At 46.5% G+C, this 23,997-nt stretch overlaps 1 protein-coding gene across 2 annotated transcripts in view; it reads right to left on the bottom strand.

Moving 5' to 3' along the window:
* The window catches only part of LOC100624648 (F-box-like/WD repeat-containing protein TBL1X), an 83,907-nt gene extending 67,175 nt beyond the window's left edge, over nt 1-16,732 (bottom strand). For both annotated transcript variants that reach the window (XM_021080987.1, XM_003360224.5), the window contains exon 1: nt 15,312-16,732. The gene's annotated coding sequence lies outside the window, so the exon portion shown is untranslated. The remainder of the gene's footprint in view (nt 1-15,311) is intronic.

Here is a 23,997-nt window from a genome sequence, read left to right as displayed (position 1 = left end):
CCTCCAGATGGCAGCGGCCCAGACAGGCCGCGACCTCTCTCAATCATGTCACCAACACCAGACAGGTCGGGCTGTTGGGGACGTGCCTTCAGCGTCTATGACACACAGGTCCAGGCACCTTTACGGCAGCACAAATCCTCCACTATCGAATGACAATGCCGTTTCTGTCATTTAGAAAAAGACAAAAGGACGAGGGCTCGGTCAAGCGGGGGGACGTGGAGGAAAGTTTGCGGGAAGGAGCCCCCCCCACCCCCCGCACGGCCCCCAGCGCGTCCCTCCCCTCCCGTGTGGGCAGCACCTGCTGTGACTCCTTGTGCCCAGCGGAAGGGGGCGGGCAGAGGAGGTGGATGCCACGCCCTTGCTTAGGCGTCGGGCAGGGGTGACCAGAGGTCCGTCCTGGCGCTGTTACATCACAGGAGCCTCGTACTGAGTGGAGGCCCTGCTGCTGGCCCTGAGCTGCCATCACGAGACCGGCCTGGGGACCCGGCGGCAGCCTCCGGGAAGCGACTTCTGCCAACAACGTGCCCCTGAAAGAAGACCCGTCCCTTCTCAGCTCCTCACGAGGACGCAGCCCAGCTGCCACCGTGGAGAAGCCTCCCAAGACCTGATGCCGAGGCGCCAGGGAAGCTGTGCCCAGACCCCTGCCCTGGGAAACGGCGAGACAACAAACAGGCTGTGTCCAGCCGCTGACTCGGGGGTCATTTGTCACATGGCAACGGGTAACTAATCCAGTGGCCTCTTGGGTGATGCTGGTTCTCGCTCTGTGGTGAGATGTTACTTTGAAACAAGATTTTACTGTGTGGTTAACAGAACTCTGCCACGCACAAATACTTCTCTAACGTCACTGAATTAGGTGCTATTTCCGTATTTTTGCAGACATTGAAAAGAAAACTGGACACTCAAAATACAGATTTGTCCTGAGATGTCTACGTGGACGCTGGGAAGTTCCTGTGTAAGACGGCACCAGGAAAAGCCTAGAGGAAGAGGGATAAATGAGGGGTTCAGGATTCACACACACACACACACCCCTATATACAAAATAGATGAACAACAAGACTCTACTGTGGAGCACAGGGCACGCTCCTCAATGCTCTGCAATAACCTACCATGGAAAAGAATCTGGAAAAATGTCAATGAATCGCTCTCTTGTACACCTGAGATGCACACAACGCTGTAAATCAACTCTACTTCAATTGAAAAAGAAACTATTCGCGAGCCAACAAGGAGCTATGAGATCAGTGTATCCAAATGACAACAGGGAACGTTAGTTGGGGGAGAGAAAGTGAACCACCAACAAAAATGCATCCTGCAGCATCCTGCCGCTCTCCAGAGACTTCTGGGGAGGCTGGGGGTGCAGGAGTGACGAGGAGGAATTCAGTTCTAGGGTCAGGTTTGTTCTCTGGTTAACCGGCGGTACCCCTGGGACGCGATGAGGTCCTGAGAGCTCCACCCTTGTGAATGGGTTATAAAGAGAGCCGGAGAGAGACGCTGAGAGGAAGGGCCGTCTGTGAACCCAGAAGGGGGTCCTCACCAGAGGTGCCTTGATGCAGACAACTTCCAGCCTGGAGAACCGTGCGAAAGAAAGACGTCTGCGGCACTGAGTGACAGCGGCCCGAACGGCCTCCGATGTCATCCCCACCCCCTTCTCTCTTTGACGGTCATGCTGGCCGCCCAGAAACAGTAACACCTGACCAACAGAGGCTCTCGGCTTCCGTGCTGTTGACGTAGGGCCTGATGAGTCTCCACGGCGGGGGGGCCCAGCACACTGCAGGATGCTGAGCAGCACCCCCACCTCTATGATGGAATCCAGTATTGCCTCCCCGCGCCCCCTGTGGTTGTCGTCATGAAAAAAAAAAAACGTCGCTAGACATTGCCAAATACTACAAATTATAAAACTGCTGCGGGCTGAGAACCACTGCTATAGAGGAAAACCAAGTATTTTGTGTTTGAAGTGAACTCCATGCATAAAGCCGGAGAGGCAGGGTGGAGCTGGCTTGTAGGTATCGCTTAATGACAGGGCCCTGCTACTACAAAGGATCCCTCAGGTGCAACAGGAGAGCTTGGCTTTTTCAAACAGACATGTGGACGCCTTCTACAGAACTGTATTTTCATAATGACGGGACTGATTTCATCTTCATCATCCCGAGCGAGCTTTGATATTGTCTTTCTTTCTTTCTTTCTTTTTTTTTTCTGTCTTTTTTGCCTTTCTTTGAGCCACTCCCGCAGCATATGGAAGTTCCCAGGCTAGGGATGGAATCGGAACTGGAGCCGCCGGCCTACGCCAGAGCCACAGCAACGCGGGATCCGAGCCGCATCTGCAACCTACACCACGGCTCATGGCAACGCCGGATCCTTAACCCACTGAGAAAGGACAGGGATCGAACCCACAACCTCATGGTTCCCAGTTGGATTTGTTAACCACTGCGCCACGACGGGAACTCCGATCTTTGATACTTTCTAAGGAGAAGGTATCTGGATACATATGGACGACACGCTGGTACCCAGAGCCTGGTTCACGTTCCCCTCCCCAAGGGCATCTGTAAGAAAGACAAATGTCTGCATGTGTGTTGGCACAGGACTGTGAAGCATGAGGATGCAAGAGCCTCAAGAGACAGGGGATTATAGACAGTTTTTCTTAGTCAGTTCCTCTGTTTTTCTTTAGGCATCATCCTTTTTTCCAACGAGGAAAACTTCTGTTTAAGCTCTAGCTCTCTGCCTTCGGATCACAGGTTCATTTTCTCTCTAAAATTTTAAGTTAGGATCCAAGAATCAGGCTGTTTTCCTCAGTAGAGTGGGTTTTGTTTTGTTTTTGTTTTTTTTTTTGCTAGGGCCACACTCATGGCGTAGGGAGGTTCCTGGGCTAGGAGTCAAATCGGAGTTACAGCTGCCGGCCTACACCACAGCCACAGCAATGCAGGATCTGAGCTGCATCTGCACCACAGCTCACAGCAAAGCCAGATTCCCCGACCCACTGAGCTAGGCCAGGGATGGATCCTGAATCCTCACGTATACTAGTTGGATTAATTTCTGCTGGGCCACGATGGGAACTCCCCCCCACCCCAGTAGAGTGTTAACTTCTTAAAGGATTTTGATTTGTAAACAGCAGAGGAAAGAAAACAAAGATCATCTCTGGTCTGCAAAAGAACCAGGGATGTCACGCCATTTGGTCCACAAGAGAGTCATGAGTTTCCACTGACTGGTTCACCTCAACACAGGCCTGCCTGAAGGCAACGTGGGCTTGGCTGGAGACCACTGCGAGAAAGCCAGCCACAAGGAGCTCTTCCTGTTTCCCAGTCATGGCTCAGCAGAAACAAATCTGACTAACATCCATGAGGATGCAGGTTCAGCCCCTGGCCTGGCTCAGTGGGTTAAGGATCCGAGGATCTGGCATTGCTGTGAGCTGTGGTGTAGGCCAGCAGCTGTACCTCCGATGTGACCCCTGGTTTGGGAACTTATATATTCTGCAAGTGCAGCCCCCCCCCCACCAAAAAAAAAAAAAAAAAGAAAAAAGAAAAGAAAAGAAAAAAGAAAAAAAAAAGAAAAATGATACTAGTAGACTCACTCAATGAAAACTATCCCTATTTGCAGATGACATGGTACTATACCTAGAGAATCCTAAAGACTCTACCAGAAAACTGTTAGAACTCATCCATGAATTTGGCAAAGTCGCAGGATACAAAATCAATACACAGAAATTGATGGCATTTCTATACACTAACAACGAAAGAGCAGAAAGAGAGGTTAGGGAAGCAATCCCGTTTACCATCGCATCCAAAAGAAGAAAATACCTAGGAGTAAACCTACCTAAAGAGACCAAAAACCTGTACTCTGAAAACTATAAGACACTGATGAAAGAAAGCAAAGATGACACAAACAGAGGGAAAGAAAAACCATGCTCGTGGATTGGAAGGGTCAATATTATCAAAATGACTATACCACCCAAGGCAGTCTACAGATTCAATGCAATCCCTATCAAATTACCAAGGACATTTTTCACAGAACTCAAACAAAATAGGTTAAAGTTTGTTTGGAAGCACACAAGACCCAGAATAGCCAAAGACATCCTGAAAAAGAAAAATGGAGCTGGAGGAATCAGGCTCCCGGACTTCAGACTATACTACAAAGCAACAGTCACCAAAACCATATGGTACTGGCACAAAGACAGAAATATAGATCAGTGGAACAGGACAGAAAGCCCAGAATTCAACCCACACACCTACAGCCAACTAATCTATGACAAAAGAGGCAAGAATGTACAATGGAGAAAAGACAGCCCCTTCAATAAGTGGTGCTGGGAAAACTGGACAGCCACATGGAAAAGAATGAAATTAGAACACTTCCTAACACCACACACAAAAATCAACTCCAAATGGATGAAAGACCAAGATATAAGACCAGATACTATAAAACTCTTAGAGGAAAACATAGGCCAAACACCCTCTGACATAAACGACAGCAACATCTTCTCAGATCCACCTCTTAGAGTAATGACAGTGAAAACAAAAATAAACAAATGGGACCTAATCAAACTTCAAAGTTTCTGCACAGCAAAGGAAACCCTAAACAAAACAAAAAGACAACCCACAGGATGGGAGAACATCTTTGCAAGTGAATCAACTGACAAGGGAATTAATCTCCAAAACTTATAAACACTTTCTGCTGCTCAATACCAAAAAACAAACAACCCCATCGAAAAATGGGCAGAAGATCTAAACAGACAATTCTTCAAAGAAGACATACGGATGGCCAAAAAACACATGAAAAGATGCTCAACATCACTCAGTATTAGAGAAATGCAAATCAAAACCACTAGAAGGTATCACCTTACACCATCCAGAATGGCCAGCATCAAAAAGTACAAACAATAAGTGCTGGAGAGGGTGTGGAGAAAAAGGAACCCTAGTACACTGTTGGTGGGATTGTAAATTGGTGCAACCACTGTGGAAAACAGTATGGAGATGCCTCAGAAAACTAAAAATAGAACTGCCATTTGATCCAGCAATCCCACTCCTGGGCATCTATCCAGAGAAAACCATGACTCACAAAGACACATGTACTCTGATGTTCATTGCAGCACTATCTACAACAGCCAAGACATAGAAACAACCTAAATGTACATCGACAGAGGAGTGGATCAAGAAGATGTGGTACATATACACAATGGAATATTACTCAGCCATTAAAAGGAATGAAATACCAGCATTTTTAGCAACACGGATGGACCTAGAAATCATCATGCTGAGTGAAGTCAGTCAGACAATGAGACACCAACATCAAATTCTTTCACTGACATGTGGAATCTAAAAAACGGACACAATGAACTTCTTGGCAGAGCAGATACTGACTCACAGACTGTGAAAAACTTATGGTTTCCAAAGAAGACTGGGTGGGGGATGCACTGAGGGTTTGGGATGGAAATGCTGTCAAATTTGGTTGTGATGATTGTTGTACACCTATAAATGTAATAAAATTCATTAAGTAACTAAAAAAAGAAAAAAGAAAAATGGTACCAGTAGACTCATTCAACGAAGGGTTGCCCTGAACCTTCAATTTTTAAAAAATGCTGTCTTTGAAGCGCAACACATGACATGCGACGTACGCCTGCACATGTTTTTTAAAAAACTGATCTAATAATTGGATTGAAGTCTCCCTCACCAATAAAATACCTTCTTAATTTATATGGCATCAATGACTTAAACTTCTTGTAAGACTTGTTCTTCTAAAACCTAACTAGTTCCAAAAGAAGGACTTACAGTGATTCGTGAACGAAAACGTGGCCACATATTCTTAGACAATCCCATACGCGGACGCGAACACTCCTTGAACTGAACATAAACCACAGCAACATTCAAGCCACTTCAACACTTTGGGTTTGACCATGGCGAAATCAAGAGAAACCAACAATTAACTGAGTGTCTAGTTGTGAGACCTCCGTACAATGTGCACAGAGGTGATGCCTGTCATTTTACTGGATTAATATCACTTAAAAAAATCACCTTTTTGACTCAAGTGAGTAAAATGGCTCATCTTCACTTGGTAAAAACTGCTTGAGACAAATCTCACCCCATCTACTCACAACGCAGGGAAATAAAGTTATCCATCCCCTTTTCTCCAAGAGAGGAACTAAATTTTCACGGAGAGATGTGAGAATGAAATCATGCATTTTTGTCTTTTTTTTTTTTCCTTTTCTAGGGCTGCTCCCGCGGCATATGGAGGTTCCCAGGCTAGGGGTCTAATCGGAGCTGCAGCCGCTGGCCTACACCACAGCCACAGCAACAGGGGATCTGAGCAGCATCTGCAACCTAAACCACAGCTCACGGCAACGCCGGATCGTTAATCCACTGAGAAAGGGCAGGGACTGAACCTGCAACCTCATGGTTCCTAGTCGGATTCGTTAACCACTACGCCACTATGGGAACTCCTAAAATCATGCATTTTTAAATCCAGGGGTCTGCTGCTGAGTTTCATATACATAAATGTGCTGGTATTACGGTGCTCTTCCAAGTTCTGGGGGGCGGGGGTCTTTCGCAACACAGAGTTTCTGATTTCAGTGGCAGCGAAGTCACTTCGGGCTACCGTGCGGCATCTGCCTGTCTGGGCAGCTCAGAAGCCAAGGCCAAAAGCGGGGCGCCCTGGTCCTCTTCGCTACAAAACCAGTGGTGAGCAATCACTTCAAGATCACATTCTGACACCAAGGACCTTTTTTTTTCTCCGGCCAGGGCGTGCATTGGCTTGACGTGGGATCTCAGTTGCCAGACCTGGCACTGCAATGTGGCTGAAGCACTGAAAGGTCTGGATCCCAACCCTGAGACCAGCAGGGATTCCCGCTCTAAGCACTGCCCCCCAAACCCCTCCTCCTCAGCTGTGTTTGAACATGATCTTTTTTTTTTGTTTTCTTCCTTCCTTTTTAAGGCCACACCTGCGGCATATGGAAGCTCCCAGGCTAGAGGTTGAATCAGAGCTGCAGCTACAGGCCTACACTACAGCCACAGCAATGCCAGAGTCTTAACCCACCGAGCAAAGCCAGAGATCAAACCTACATCCTCATGGACATTATGTCAGGTTCTTAACTCGCTGAACCACAGTGGGAACTCCTGAAGGTCCTTGAAGGCAGCTATGAAGTCAGAGCAAGGGGCCTATGAGTTCCCAGCCAGAGAGCCCAACTACGTGCAGTTTCTTCTCCAGGAGGGACCAGGCTTCTATGGAGCAGACAAGGAAAAGTCAAATTATGTGATGGCTCAGGGTCCACGTGGGAGAGGGGGTGAGGGCTGGACGCTTTCTAGAAACTCCCAGGGCAGGGCCTGCACAGGGAGGAGCGGCTGGGCAGCTATTAGTGCTATTCTGCCACCCACCAGCACCCCGAAAGCAGAGGGCCCCCTGGAAGGGCCTGAGGAACAAACCACCCTCGCCCAAGTGTGTCAGCCCAGACCTGGCGCCCCGGTGGTGACAACCTGCAGGTAGGGAGCCCCTCCTGCGGGGCTCCACCCAGGCACCCTCTTTCTCGCCCGGAGACCCCGGCGCGTTCCAACACCCAGCGGCTTTCCAACCGCAGCCGCCCCCAGCTGGAGCTCTGCGTTCTCCAGCGGGGCCTTCCAACCCCCCTCCTCCAGTTCTAGAATAAAAGAGCTTTTTCTGCACCGGTAGATCCTCGTCCGCCTCCAACAGAAAGGAAAGAAATGAAAGGGTTCTTAATGAGTGCAACTGTGTTTATTTTCCTGCCTGACCCAGTTTCGATCGGAGGCACCTCCAATTAGGTCGACGGGAGGTCCTGGGATTGCGCAAAAAGGAAGTCAGCGCCCTCCTGCGCGGCGAGGCGGGGCCCCCACACCCCCTCACTGTGCCGCCTGCAGAGGAAGAAACAATCAGTGCGGACTGATGACAGTTCTGGTGGTTCCCCAATCAAAGACAACTCTTCCAACCGAAATACTCATTTGGGGCTAAATCCGGCGGGAAGCTGAAGGGGACGTTATTTATAGCATCTCTCCTTTGCACGATTTCATTTCAAGGGGCAAAAGCTCCTCTTAATCACGGTTCCGTCACCACTCCGACGCAAGAGAAACGGTGTCTACCAGGGTTTCGCGGGCTTGCGGATGTGCGGGGCGCATTTAACCGGCTCTCATGCTCGTGCTCGGGGAAGGGAGAGGACTCTGCCCCCCAAACAACGAACTCTTAACTACTGTCAAGGGCACACTCGGAAGAGCTCCTGCAGCGCTCGCTCCGGGAGTTGAAGGCAGAAAGGGCAAAAGCGAGCTCGTTCCCTGGCGCCGGGAGGGCGCGGGGCTGGGAAACGGGGATGTCCGCCCCGCCGACTCAGGGAGGGGACGCCGGCGCCCGGCGACAGCCGCTGTGCCCAAGCCGCTCATAACCACCTGCCGGGGGAGGAAACGTTCTCCGAACATCCTCTGAAGACGCCCTCGGCTCCTCCCCGGGACCCGGGACGGAGGAGCGTTGGGCCCACGTCTCGGCTCCGCGCTCAGTCTGCGGGCCTTTACGCTGGAGGAATCCGCGGCTTAGAGTCCGGTTCTGGATGAGGCCCCGGCCTCTGGGGCCCGACTCCACGCAGACGAGAAGAGAGAGCCGCTGCGGCTGGAGCGGCTGCTCGGACGACCTCAGCGGAAGACCGCACTTTCGCCCGCGGCCTCGGACACCTGCTCCGCGGACCGGACGCAGCGGGTCTACCTTCCCGCGCGCTTCCCCATAACGAGTTTCCTCTACAAACGTAAACGGAGTTTCTTTTGATTTCACCACCAGCGGTCAGTGCCGATGAAAAAGGGAATGTACGTTCCCACCTTTCCATGTACATCTTGATAATCGGCCGGGGACCAGCGGGCTGCGGAGAAGCAGGCTTGTGTCCTCACGCTGCACACCTGGTCCGCGGGTAGAACTGAGACGAAGCCGAAACCTGGCCACGGAAAGCTCCGGTTGTCCCACCACAGTAGGAGTGACTCCATAAATGATGGCCTTTAGCGTTGAACCCCAATTACAGGAGAAGAGACTGGGCGGGGAACGTGAAAACATTACCGGTGGTTTAATTTTGTGTTTTTTTCCTACGGACTTATCTTCATGTACCAACGAAGTGACTATTATCCTACAGGAAGAAAAATATTCCCTCCAAAGTTAATTTTTTTTTTCTCACGAACTTTACAGTTGTATTTATTTACTTTGGAGTCAAAATGATAGAATCCAAGAACTATAATTTTGCTACCTGAGTTCACATGCCTAGCAGTGGCGATGCCCTTTGAATATGGGAATAAAGTAGTGTGATAAAGTGAAGTCCTCAAAAGAATTTTCCTAACAGGGGAAAATGGCCATGACACAGTGCTATGTAGAAAAAAAGTAGGTTTCAAGATGCAATGCACATGTTGCTAAATTTTCTTTTTTATGCACACACACACAAATGAAAGACACCCTCTAAAATATTCTCACACTTGTTTCTCCAGGGCTGGGATCACGCTGGACTTCTCTCTGTGTGTGAGTGTGTCTCTTTCTGTATTTTCCAAATTTTCTCCTGTGAACATGACGCGCTTTCATATTCATTAAAATGTAATTAAAATCTGGCAGTGTCTTCAGAATTCACCAGTGTGAGAACAACTCAGCTCAGGAAATAAAGCTGCAGGGTTGGGAGAGCAGACAGGAGGGGGCTCTTCTTGGGTTAGAAAAAGAATGCTGCTCTTCACAGAATCAAAAACAGTCCCCGTCCCCCCCCCCCGCTGGGGGGGCTCATTCAGAAAGGGTCCTTTCTGTGCCTGGCTGCCCTTCTGGGTTAATGAATGGCTGGCCGGGGCTGCCATCCAAACCCTGTGTGCACAGCCATGAAGGATGCTGACGTGACAGGAAAGGCGTCCTCGCCTGGAGTGACCTCCAGGACTGTCTGTGCCCCTCCCAAGCAGCCCCCGGGTCCTCTCTCAGACCCTCCGAGCTGCAAAAGGCACCCATCCCACACCTCGGTGCCTGATCGGGAGGAGGACCCAGAAGGAAGCCTTCCTGAAACCCTTCCACCTGGGAACAGCAAAGCACGGCTCAGAAAGTCCGCATCACGAGCCAGACGGTGTGCAAAGACTAAGTTCACGGTGTTCTTTTTATAGTCTCCTCTCTCCACAGTGACATTCAAGTTCACCTACCATGATGTCAACGCCAAGTGCCTCGGGAGACACTGACAGCTACGGCTCCCACCTAACAGCAGTTCGCCCCGTTTTCATAACGACTTTGGTCTGTAAGCTAATGCTTCCGACTAGTTCGTAAACTACCTTACAGATGTTAAGTGTCTCTAAGCCTGAGAGGCTGGGATCAGATTCTCCAGCATGTGCATTAGGCCCTCAAACAAATTTCAGGAATACACACAGGCTGGTTATGAAACGTCTGAGACACTGCGATTTTTCACCCACAGACGTGGGATTTATTTTGGCCTTGACCATTTCCTTTTCTGCGGTGAGTGGCGTCAGAAGAGAGGTATCTACTCATAGAATGTGGCCTCCAGAGTTTTGAAAAATAAACCCTGTGGCTTTTTCTGTCCATATAAAGGTGGGTGAGGCCGTGCCCTTTGAGGCAGCCGGCATCTCAAAAGACCTTGGCGTTAAAGCATATTTTGGTCCCTGAATGTAAATGAGTAACAACAAAAAAGCTTTTTTTAATATTTATTTTTTGCTTTTTTTAGGACCGTGGCACATGGAGGTTCCCAGGCAAGGGGTTCAATTGGGGCTATAGCTGGTGGCCTGCGCCACAGCCACAGCAATGTGGGATCCGAGCCATGTCTGCAACTTACACCACAGCGCACGGCAACGCCAGATTCCCTACCCACTGAGCGAGGCCAGGGATCGAACCTGTGTCCTTGTGGATACCAGTCGGATTGGTTTCTGCTGCACACAATGGGGACTCCCCCCCCCAAAGCTTTTGAAAAGAAAAATACTTAAAAACACCGCGAACCCAACTATCCAGTGAGGTCCAATGAGCCTCGTGTTTATATCCGTAAATGTAGAACTCAGTTTTGCAATCGAGTGCTCTGCAGCTTACGTTTCCACAGTCTCAGACTGGTAACATCAAACTCCAAAATAAAATACTGACAGTAGCAGTGAGTAGGATTCGTCAGCCTCGGTGCTCTGGGCATTTGGGACCACGGAAATCTCCGCCAACAGGCTGCCCTGGGCACATAGAATGTCGAGCAACAGCCCTGGTACCCCTGCCCCCACCCCACCCCCGCCACGAGAGGCCGGAGCACGCCTCTCCCTGCCGAGTGTCTCCAGGCATGACCAATGTCCCCTGGGGAGGGGCGGGACACTGCCTGGGAGGGAGACCTCCTGGGTGAGGGCCGTTACAGAGTCCAGAGCCACCCCTCGCATGGCAGGACAGCCCGCACACTCCCCAAAGCTTCAACTCCCTGAACACCAGCAGCGCCTTCGCCAAGCAGCCACGACGCGGATCCCGACCCGAGCATGCGGCGGACCTGCTGAGCTGCCCGCAGATGCACTTCGACTCAGAGCCCGCGGGTACCCGGGGGAGAAATACAACAGGTGCGTTTCTCCAGGTCAAAGTGGGCGCGACTCCCACCTGCGCTGCCTCCGAAACACCTGCGTGCTGTCAACGGCTTCGACATTTTTTAAATGATTGAAAAGAAAATCAAAACGATCGTATTTGGCCACCCGTGAAATTGGTTGGACATTGAAATTCCTGTGCGCATCAACACAGTCATGTGGGCACCCAGCCACGGTCATTCATCTGCGGACCAGGAGGGAGCGGCTCTAGGGGCACAGGGCAGAGCTGGGCAGCAGAAACCAGCGCCCGCAAAGCCTCAGCGCGCTCCTCTCCAGCCCCTGACAGAAGACGTCTGCCGACCTTGCTCTCCTGAAGATCTCCCCTTTCTACAGGAGACGACGACGACGGCCTGGTCACTTCCCCGCCGGGTAACTTGAGGGGGGTGCCAGCCAACATACCAACCACTTTAAAAAGAAGAGCTGGGGGAGTTCCCGTCGTGGCGCAGTGGTTAACGAATCCGACTAGGAACCATGAGGTTGCGGGTTCGATTCCTGCCCTTGCTTGGTGGGTTAACAATCCGGCGTTGCCGTGAGCTGTGGTGTGGGTTGCAGACCCGGCTCAGATCCCGCGGTGCTGTGGCTCTGGCGTAGGCCAGTGGCTACAGCTCCGATTCGACCCCTAGCCTGGGAACCTCCATATGCCGTGGGAGCGGCCCAAGAAATAGCTTAAAAAAAAAAAAAAAAAAAAAAAAAAAGAAGAGCTGGAGTGCCCGCTGTTGACTTAGCGGTGATGAACCCAACTACTATCCATGAAGACGCAGGTTCCACCCCTGGCCTCACTCCGTGGGTTAAAGATCCGGTGTTGCGGTGAGCTGTGGTGTAGGATCTGGCGTGGTTGTGGCTGTGGCTGTAGCCTGGCAGCGGTAGCTCTGATTGGATCCCTAGCCTGAGAATTTCCATATGCCTGGGGCTTTGGCCCTAGAAAGTAAAATAAATGAATAAGTAAATAAATAAACAAATAAAAAGGAAAGGAAGAGCCAAGAAAACACCACAGCTGCGGTCTGCTGTGAATGGCTTTTGAAGGGGGTACCTGCTGAAACTAGGGGCGTCTCCTGGAGACAGGTATCAGCCCTCACTTTCTGACGCACAGCGCCCAACGCAGAGAACAGGCATGACTTCGAGGTGACTCCCAAGCTTGGGGATGCGCTGCGGGCAACGTGTAGGAGAAGCAGCAGACTGGGGGACTCCAGCACGGTTCCAAGGGAGCACGGCATGTATAGACCACACAGCCTCTTATTAAAGGCTGCAAACACTTCCACCGCCACGTATGAAGCTCAGCACTGGTGCCTCCCACACAGAAGGACGTCGCGGGTGCTCAGGTCAAGCAGCTTATGTGCCCTTTGTTCTGACCTCACACTCAGTCAAAACACCGACAAGCAAGGGACCTCTCCTCTCCTCCTCCCCCTGACACTTCAAACACGGTTGGCGCGCCCTGCAAAAAATACTGACTCACCACGGAGCCGCTCTGGCAAAGTCAGAGGGTTCTTTCAAATGTTACACCGTGACCACGCAACCTGGCCATTCTACTCTCAGGTACACGCCCAAGAGAAACGAAGACGTGTGTGCCACACACGCCTTGCACAGGAATGTTCACGGCTGCTTACTCATGATGACGGAAAGCCACCTGCCACACAAATGCCGTCCACTGAGGGCTGAGGGGACAAGATGTGGCAGAGCCAAGGGACGGGATAGTACCGGGCCACAAAAAAAATTCCCGCTACAGCATGGACAAATCTTGAAAACATGATGCCGCGTTAAAACCAGCCACAAACTGAACACATTTTTTAATTTTATAAATTTTGGAATACATACATTTTATTATTAAAATTCTATCAACTGTCATTGAAAAACTTTTCCTTAAATTTTTAAATGTTACATAAAATGTAAAATTTTATTAAAATAAGATGTTTAAATAAATTGTGACAATAAATACATTTCGATACTAAAATTTCAGGGCATTCCCTGGTGGCCTAGCAGTTCAGGATTCAGCATTGTCACTGCTGTGGCTGGGGTTTGATCCCTGGCCTGGGAAATTCCACATGCCACAGGCACAACCCCCCTGCCCCCGATTTATAGATTTTTAATAAACATAATTTTTAAAATAAATGGCTATAATTAATTGCATATATATTAATTTTTAAAAAAGCTTACACTTCTCAAATATTTAAGCACAATACTGAAATTCTAATACAGTTGACCCTTGAACGTGGTGGTTGGGGGTCTGACTCCGTGCACGGTTGTTGAAATGCACTTCCTGGTTTTGACGGGGGGCTGGGGGGGCTCCGTGTCTGTGGTTCCTCATCTGTGGACTCAACCACGGACCGTGCGGGACAGAAGCATATTTAACGGCCCTGCGCAGTTCAAACCCAGGTTCTTCTAGGGTCCATCGTACCCATTTACTTTGTTATACATTGGGTCTTAAACAAAAAAGATTCACTAAGAGCCTTACTTTGGTTAAGTTTAGGTCTACCATTTTAGCTTGGATGGGTTCTCTTCAAACAAGACAGCAAAAGTCTTCCCCAAATTTCCCGCTTCGTGTTTTTAAAACTTTAAAAAGCCCTAGGATTTTTTTTTTAAATAAAAAATTAAACAAAGAACCAGAAAGCACGAAAAATAAATGACACAATGAAATCCCAAATCTCATCTACCAAAAGACAATAGCACTTTTTTTTGGTGGGGGATGGGAAGGGGAACCAGCAGCTTTGGTTTAGGATGGGCGTCCACCCCTTTTTTTTCCCCACAAAGTTACTGAACTTCTTTTTTTTCTTTTTCACATTTTAAATGAAAGAACAGTTGACTTACAATGTGGTGCCAATTTCCTGAACTTCATTTTTTAGGTGTATAATCTACATGTATAGGGTTCCCACTAAGAATCCTACAGCGGCACTGTCTTTCCTTTTTTTTTTTAAGCCGCCCCCGGGCAGATGGAAGTTCCTGGGCCAGGGATCAAACCCGTGCCACAGCAGCGACGGAAGCCTTTGCAGTGACAACACCAGATCCTGAACCCACTGCACCACAAGAGAACTCCTGGTGTCATTTTCTTGTAATGCAAAAAGGTAGCATTTATTCGTTGTTTACTTCATGACAGGTATTTGCTGAGCACTTTAATTTATTATACAATTCTTACAACTCACTGTGGTAGGTACTATAATCAGCCCTATTTGAAAATTGATTTTCTTTTCTTTTTTTTCTTGGGGGCGGGGGTGGGCTTCAATTCTTTATACCTGTGCGTCTGCAATTTGGTTTGCTCTTCTGGATATCTTATCACCTCATTAGATCTATAAATAGAAAGCTACATGTTCTTCTAATAAGTTTCAAGGTTAAGTAGCACATCAATTTGCAGACAGATGCAAATCATATTAAGAAGCTAATAAAGCACAGAACTGAGATACAGCAACCAAATAGATCTAGACTCATGCGCGCAATTATAATTAATTGTGCAGCTTAATTTTAATTCACAATGTTAACAAAAGAGACTAATTTTTAGAAGGTGTCCTCTGCTCCTGGTGAGACCCAGAAACGTCTCTAATAGCTGGTTCTGTATCCCCAATTCTTAGGAGGCAATAAAAGGCCAGTTCGTCATACAGAATCGACTAAACCACCCGGGATGCCTTAATGATGCTCTATGTCCTACCACCTGCCGCTTCAGCCGGGAGAAAGGTCTCAGCTTCCTCTCCAAAGCATCATTTTTAAACAAAAGGTGTTACTCCGTTTCCACAAAACGGAGTCCTGCTTCTCAAAGAGATTTCAGGTCAAAGACCAAGATCGAGGGCGGCTGTTTACCTTCAGGGTGACTTCATGTGTGGACCTCTGAACCAGGGGGCTCCCCAGCCTCCGAACGTACAAACCGCCAAGCGTCTGCCGGGACCTGCCTGGTGAGAAACAGAGAGATCTGAGGAAAGAAAAACACCTTGAAATTCTTTGGGACTTATTCACCTTTAGCAGGACCTACTCCTTGTTTCTCTTTCTCACCCCCCAACTCAAACTTGACACAGTCTGTTGTTTCAGTATCTCCGTCTTAAAATGTAACACAGATGAGGCAGTTCTATGTGCAACATGAAAAAGGAGACATGAAAATAACCAGTCAGTATTACGGGCACAGGTAGAAATTCTGCAAGGAAAGAGTCTCGAAATAAATAAAACTGATTTTAGCTCAGAGAGCGTCCCTGCTATCATTCATTTCTCGGTACTTAATGCCCAGCTGAAATACCTTTGTTGTAGGGATTGTATCATGTGCAACCAATATGTTAAACTGTATCCACCTTTAAGAGAAGAAAAGGAGCTTCAGAGAAACTTCACTGACATGGCTTGGGCATGGTTTGCAATAATCCTTGCACGCGTGTTTGTGTGCAGCTATCCACCCTTACGCCCGCCCATAGAAACACCGAAACAGTAGAATCCCCCCTCCACCCTGCCCCAGATTCCCGAAAATAAAGCAGAAGAGCGCACTGATTAATAGTTCTCAAGTTTTCCGTTATTTTTTCTCCACGTTTCCATTTCCCAGGAGCTGCATTTGCATGGATGTCTAAAGAAGCCAGGGTTCTAGCTCATAAAATAACCCTGCATGTCAAAAACTTGTTTTGCTTTTCCACTCGGTATCAATACTAAGCAGTCAACCAGCGTTCACCGACCCATATTTACCTTCTTCCTCATAAAATGGCTTTGGTTATGAGTGAATCCAGCCTCCCACAGGGTTTAAATTATCCACCAACTCCAGTACGCAGGACATTCAATGCCTGCTATTTCCTCTAAATTCTTGTTCAACAGTCTTAAGTGATAATAAAAAGGTATCACATCAGGTTTAATATAATTCAAATCCACAAGCGAGACTATGAATGAATAGATGTTTCTTATTAGTGAATTTATACAGCACCTCTTGAAATGTTCCAAAGAGATGCAAGTAAATTATTCCCATGGAGTCATGTTTATAGTTACACTGTTCAAAGAAAGCGATTAAAAGGATTCTATAGGTAGGTTCATGGACCCTAAGTTTCATTACAGTATCTTAAAAAAAAAAAAATCACAAGGACGTAATAAGATAAAAGTTGTAGCCAGGACAATTAAAGAAAAAAACGACCACTGAAGGAAATTAATGAGATTTAAACAACATTCCTCCATAGCTCTTTGAATAGAAATTAAAGGGCATCGCAGTGAAGCAGGCACGAAGGAATACTGACTTTGCTTGTAAAATAAAACATATTTCGGAGTTCCCGTCGTGGCTCAGTGGTTAATGAATCCGACTAGGAACCATGAGGTTGTGGGTTCGATCCCTGGCCTCGCTCAGTGGGTTAAGGATCCAGCATTGCAGTGAGCTGTGGTGTAGGTCGCAGACAGGGCTCAGATCCTGCGTTGCTGTGGCTGTGGTGTAGGCCGGCAGCTACAGCTCCGATTAGACCCCCAGCCTGGGAACCTCCATGTGCTGAGGGTGTGGTACTAGGAAAAAAAAAAAAAAAAAAGACCAAAAAAAAAAAAAAATTTTCATGGCGAAAAAAAATCTGTAGCGGAGACAAAAGAGGACAATACTCCTTTCCAGTACCTGAAGCAGAAAGCAAGTTACTATTTTCAGTAATAGGTTGTAAACCCAAAATAGCCCTATGATGGGCCTGCTAAATACCATAAGGCATCAAAATATGAACAGATGTCACCACAATAAGCCCCAAATTGCCTGAAAAGCAAAACATTAAAATCCATTATCGTTCAATTAGGTAATTAATACATAAACAGCTCTTATTACAAGCTGTTCAGAAAAAAAGCTTCAGTACCAAATTCCTACTCTTTGGTCCAAAACAGATGGTAACTCACAAATTGAAGGTTACCCTCAATACAAGTTGTTAAACTCAATAAGTGTAATTAACATCATCTGTGTGTTATAAACACCGAAAAGGGTGAGATATGACTCTGGTTAATAACATGCTGGTTACGCAACATGTCAAAACTCATTCGTTTACGGCTCAAAATAAGAAACTAAAATGAGAACTCTGAACCTTCCAATTCCTGGGCATGACTGATTTTCCCATTATTAACACCCCATAGAACCACACTGCAGTGAACAGTGCTGGCAAAAATTTACGTCATTGCAAAATGCTTGTGTCTAAGGCAAATGATTTTAACAAAGGCAATATGGTCTTTTTAAAAAAAGTTATTTATTTTTATATCTAATGATTTTTATTTTTTTCCATTACAGCTGGTTTACAGTGTTCTGTCGATTTTCCACTGTACCGCATGGTGACCCAGTGACACATACATGTATACATTCTTTTTTCTCACATTATCCTGCTCCATCCTAAGTGACCAATATATTCTTTACTCTCAAAGGTCACAATAAATATAAAAAGGATGCTGATTTTCTGGCTGCCGTCAGCTCTCGGCATGGGATGGGGCAGACAATCACTAGCTTAGTCCTTCCTCGGGACTTTGCAGAGTTGTGCAGCCCATCGTTCGCAAGTCTGCAAACATTTCCATCACCCCACAGGAACACCTGTGCCCGTCGAGCCGTCACGCCTCATTCCCTCTCCCCCTCCCCAGCCCACTTGGTGTCTGTATGGCTCTGCCTGTTCTGGACGCTTCATAATAATGGAATCACACGGTACGTTTGGGGTCTAGCTTCTGTGAGTCAGCATAAAGCTTTCAAGGTTCAGCCACAATGGAGCAGGTATCAGCACTTCACTCCTTTGCGTGGCTGAATACTATTCTACGGGAGGCAAGGACTACATTTTATCTTTCCCTTCACAGGCAATGGGCGTTTGGCTTGTGTGTGCCCACCTTCTGGCTACTGCGCCTAGTGCTGCCAGGAGCACTGGTGTCCAGGGAGGGGTCCGAGCCCCCGTTTTCCAGCCCTGGGGTATGGACCCAGGAGGGGAACTGCCTACTTCGTTTTGCTGTTTTGAGGAACATGGCAGGGGTACGCTGCTGCTCTCCTTGGAGCAAACCTCATTAACCTTCCACGCAGAAGCTTTGCCACGTCTGTCAGGGCAACCAGAGGCGCTGGATTGGTTTTGTTCCGCCTGCAGCTCTGGCTGTCACTCCAACACCCTCCCCAGCCCCCGAGGTAGTGTAGCCCGAGCTTTGGGTCGTGAGTGGGTCAGCATGACCACTTGAGTTGACTCTGCTTGTCCAGGTACCTTCTCACACTGATGTCTGATACGACCCACGTACACGACCCCTAAGAAAAGCATGGGCCTGTCACGGTGTGCCCACATTTTAACACTGTGGTTTTCAATCAGGCGCGACCGTGCCCTCCACCTCCGGGGACCTTAGGATGTTAGGTCATGTGTGGGGACAGTTTTAATTGTGGCAACTGGAAGAGGGGAGCTCCCGGCACCTAGTGGGAAGGACGGCTTCCCTTCGTGAAAGACTGATCAGCCCCCACGGGTCAATAATGCCAAGAAACTTGATTTTGCCAGAACAGCCTTTGGAATCCTTAAGTAATCTCTTGGTGACTTCTGCCTGATTTTGCTCACTAAAGTCCAAAGGATAAACCTACATTTTTATTGATCATAAATGAGATGCCTAACTATATACAGAATGATTCGACCTCCTGATAAAACAGAATAACATGCGTACAATTAAGCTCCTTTAAATGCCCGTGGAGAGGCCAGTATGGATCAGAACTGAGGCCCACCGCCAGCAGCCAGCATCACGTGCCAGCCATGTGGGAGCCACCGAAGCACTGGGTCACCCAGGCCCAGTCAGACCACCATCCTGCCGAGTCACCCCTGCACCTCTGACCCTCAAAATCTAACACACTGTGAAGGACGGGGGGGGGGGAAGATACCTGGAGTAAGTGCCTCTGCATCATCAGCTTATAGAATGGGGACAGTGACGTGCAGGGCTGCTGGCAGAAAAGCCCAGAACCACAGGAACTTGGAAGCCAAGCAAAGGCAGGTTTCAAAGTAGGAGAGAAATCTGCCAAAACACATTCTTCAGAAGGATGTTTTCCAGATTGTTAGCATGTGCTTAGTATCCCCACATGAAAAGTGGTTCTGTGATCCCATATTCTACCTTCAATAGGATGGGTAACCCTAGCTTAAAGTTATTAAAAAATAAAATAAAAAGGAGCACCTAAATACATAAAACAAACATTAACAGACATAAAGGGAGAAATATACAGGAATACAATAATAGTAGGAGGCTCTAAACCCCATTGACCTCAGTGGATAGATCTTCCAGACAGAAAATCAATAAGGCAATAGATATGTAAACAACACAATAGAACAGATGTAATTGATATTTTCCGGATATTATATTGAAAAAAACCCAGAATACCCATTCTCATGGAACATTCACTAGGCTAGACCTCACAGGAGGGTACAAAACAAGCCTCAACAAATTTAAGAGGATAGAAATTATTTCAAGTACCTTTTCGAACCGAAAGAGCATGAAACCAGAAATCAACCACAGAAAGAGAAATGAGAAAAAAAAATTGATTACATGAAGACTAAACAATATGCTACTAAAAAACCAATGGGTCAGTGATGAAATCAAAGAGGAAATTTAGAAAAAACTTGAGACAAATGACAATGAAACATAAACATACAAAATCTACGGGATGCTGCAAAAGGAGTCCTTAGAAGGATGTTCCCAGCGATACAGGCCTTCCTCAAAAAACGAGAAACATCTCAAACGAGGATTAAATAAAACCTAAAGTCGTCAGAAAGAAAGAAATGATAAAGATTAGAGAGGAATTACATAAAACAGAGATTAAAACACAATAGGAGTTCCTGCTGTGGCGTGATGGGATCGGCAGCAACTCTGCAGCCCCACAACACAGGTTCAATCCTTGGCCTGGCGCAGTGGGTTAAAGGATAGGCAACCAGTGGGTTAAAGGATTCAGTGTTGCTGTGGCTTTGGCGAAGGTTGCAGCTGTGGCTCGGATCTGATCCCTGGCCCAGGAGCTCCATATGCTGAATGGTAGCCAAAAAAGAAAAGGAAAAAAGAGAGAGAGAGAAAGTTCTTGCTGTGGTGCAATGGGATTGGCAGCATCTTGGGAGTGCTGGGACATAGGTTCGATCCCCAGCCTGGCACAGTGGGTTAAAGATCTGGTGTTGCTGCAGCTGAGGCTTAGGTTGCAACTACATCTTGCATCTGATCTCTGGCCTGGGAACTCCATATGCTAAGGTGTGGCTGAATGAAAGAAAGAAAGAAAGAAAAGAAAGAAACAAACAGATGAAAAACACAATAAAACCAAGAGCTGTTTATTTGAAAGGGTAAGTAAAATCTGCAAACCTCTGGCCAGCCTCACCATAAAAGAACACTATGGGGAGTTCCTGTCGTGGCGCAGTGGTTAACGAACCCGACTAGTAACCACGAGGTTGGGGGTTTAATCTCTGGTCTTGCTCAGTGGGTTAAGGATCCAGTGTTGCCGTGATCTGTGGTGTAGGTCACAGACGTGGTTTGGATCCCACGTTGCTGTGGCTGTGGCATAGGCTGGCAGCTGTAGCTCCGATTGGACCCCTAGCCTGGGAACACCCATATGCCATGGGTGCGGCCCTAAAAAGACAAAAAAAAAAAAAAAAAAAAAAAAAAAGAACACTATGAACAAGTATATACCAACAAACTGGACAATCTAATAAAATGGACTCATTTCTAGAGACATACAGCCCACCAAAACTGAATCAAGAAGAAATAGATGATTTGAACAGATTGATCACTAGAAGTAGAACAGAATCCATTAAAAAAAAAAAAAACCAAAAAACTCCCTGCAAACAAAACTCCAGGACCAGATGGCTTCACTGGGAAATTATATCAGACAAAGAATTATACCAATCCTTTTCAAACTCTTCCAAAAGACTGAAGAGGAGGGAATGCTCCCAAAGTCATTCTAGAAACCACTTTTACCCTGATACCAAAACCAAAGACATCACCCAAAAAGGAAATTACAGGCCAATATCTTTGATGAATATAAATGCGAAAATTTTCGAAAAAATTTTAGCAAATCTAATCCAACAATGCATAAAGATCATACATGACAGCCAAGTGGGATTCATCCCAAGTTCACAAGTATGTTTCAATACATGCAAATCAACGTAATACTCCACATTAACAAAAGACAAAAATCACATGATTATTTCAATAAAAGCAGAAATAGCATTCGATAAAATTCAACACCCATTCATGACAAATTGAAGATGATTTAAAGAAATGGAAAGATATCCCCTGCTCTCTCCTGTCCTGGAATAATTAATATTGGTAAAATGGCCAGACTGCACAAAATAACCTACAGATTTAATGACATTCCTATGACATTATCTATGACATTTTTCATAGAACTAGAATGAATAATCCTAAAATTGATATGGAACCATAAAAGACTCAGAATTGCTAAAGCAATCCTAGGGAAGGAGAATGAAACTGGAGGCATAAAACCTCCCAGACCTCAGACAACACTACAAAGCTACAGTAATCAAAACAACATGGTATTGGCACAAAAATAGACAAAGGGAATCAACAGAACAGAACAGAGTGCCCGGAAATAAATCCACATACCTATGGGCAATTAACCTTCGACAAAGGAGGCAAGAACATATCACGGGAAAAGACGGTATGCTCAGCAAATGGTATTTGTTGGGAAAGGTGGACAGCTGCATGCAAATCAATCAATCACGCCCTCACGCCATACACAAAAATCAACTCAAAACGGCGTAAAGACTTGTAAATATAAGACATGACGTCATAAAACTCCTAGAGGAGAACACAGGCAAAACATTCTCTGACGTCAACCAGACCAATGTTTTCTTAGGTCAGTCTCCCAAGACAATAGCTATCGATACAAAAATACATAAATGGGACCTAATCGAAAGCTTTTGCACAGCAAAAGAAACCATAAACAAAACAAAAAGACAACCTATGGAATGGGAGAAAACATTTGCAAATGATGCTCCCAACAAGGAATTAATTTCTAAATTATACAAACAATTCATACAACTCAATAACAAAAAACCAAATAACACTTAAACACTGGGCAGAAGCTCTAAAAAGACGTTTTTCCAAAGAAGACATACAAATGGCCAATAAGCGCATGAAAACTTGATTCAACACCTCTCGTTATTAGAGAAATGCAAATCAAAACTCCACTGAGGTTACCACCACACACCAGTCAGAAGGGTCATCATTAAAAGTTATACAAACAGTAACTGCTGGAGAGGGTGTGGAGAAAAGAGAACCCTCCTATGCTGTCAATAGGAATGTCAACTGGCACTGCTGTTAAGGAGAACAGTATGGAGGTTCCTTTAAAAATTAAAAACAGGAGTTTCCGTCGTGGCGCAATGGTTAACGAATCCGAATAGGAACCATGAGGTTGCGGGTCCGATCCCCGGCCTTGCTCAGTGGGTTAACCATCTGGTGTTGCCGTGAGCTGTGGTGTAGGTCCCAGACGTGGCTTGGATCCAGCATTGCTGTGGCTCTGGCGTAGGCCGGTGGCTACAGCTCCGACTGGACCCCCAGCCTGGGAATCTCCATATGCTGCGGGAGTGGCCGTAGAAAAGGCAAAAAACCAAAAAAAAGAAAATTAAAAATAGAGTTGCCATATGATCCAGCAATCCCACTCTTGGGCACACATTCAGAGGAAAAAAAAAAACAACAATTGTAATTGGAAAAGATACATGCACCCCAATGTTCACAGCAGCACTATTCACAACAGCCGAGCTATGGAAGCCACCTAAATGTCCAGCAACATAGGAATGGATAAAGAAGATGTGGCACTTACATACAACGGGACGCTACTCAGCCCTAAATGAAGGAACTCATGCCATCTGCACAAACACAGATGGACCTAGAGTTTATCAATACTAGTGAAGAAAGGCAGAAAGAGCAAGGCAAACACCATGTGATTCCACTTATTAAAACGGTACACAAATGAACTTATCTACAGAACAGACACAGAGAACAGACTTGTGTTTGCCAAGGAAGAGGGAGTTCGGGATTAGCGGATGCAAACTCTTATATCGAATGGATAAACAACAAGGTCCTGCTATGGAGCACAAGGAACTACATTCAATACCCTCTATAAACAGCAATAGAAAAAAGATATATGCATATGTGTGTGTGTGTGTGTGTATATATATATATATAATGCCTTACTTCTTGACAGTTAGAATATTAATATATTAATATATATATTTGTGTTTATATACATACAAACACCATATCTTTTTAATTTTTTTTAATTTATTTGAAGTATAGTAGATTTCAATGTTGTGTTAATCGCTGCTTTATAGCAAAGTGATTCAGTTTATATATACATATACATATACACATGAGCATAAGCAAGGTCCTACTCTCTATATAGCATACAGGGAACTATATTCCATACCTGGTAATAAACTATAATGGAAAGGAAAAAACCCAATAAAAGTAATTTACACATAATTACATCTGTTATCCACCTGCCTCTAAGGGCGATAAGTCATGTCATCCTTTTAGTCAATCAGGGAAGAAAGCTGGCTACCAGATTCTCACACTGCGTTCTCAG

This window comes from Sus scrofa, chromosome Y (assembly GCF_000003025.6).
Source record: "Sus scrofa isolate TJ Tabasco breed Duroc chromosome Y, Sscrofa11.1, whole genome shotgun sequence".
Classification (NCBI taxonomy): Eukaryota; Metazoa; Chordata; class Mammalia; order Artiodactyla; family Suidae; genus Sus; species Sus scrofa.
Note: the sequence above shows the minus strand (reverse complement) of the source record. Positions and strands in the feature narration are given on the sequence as shown.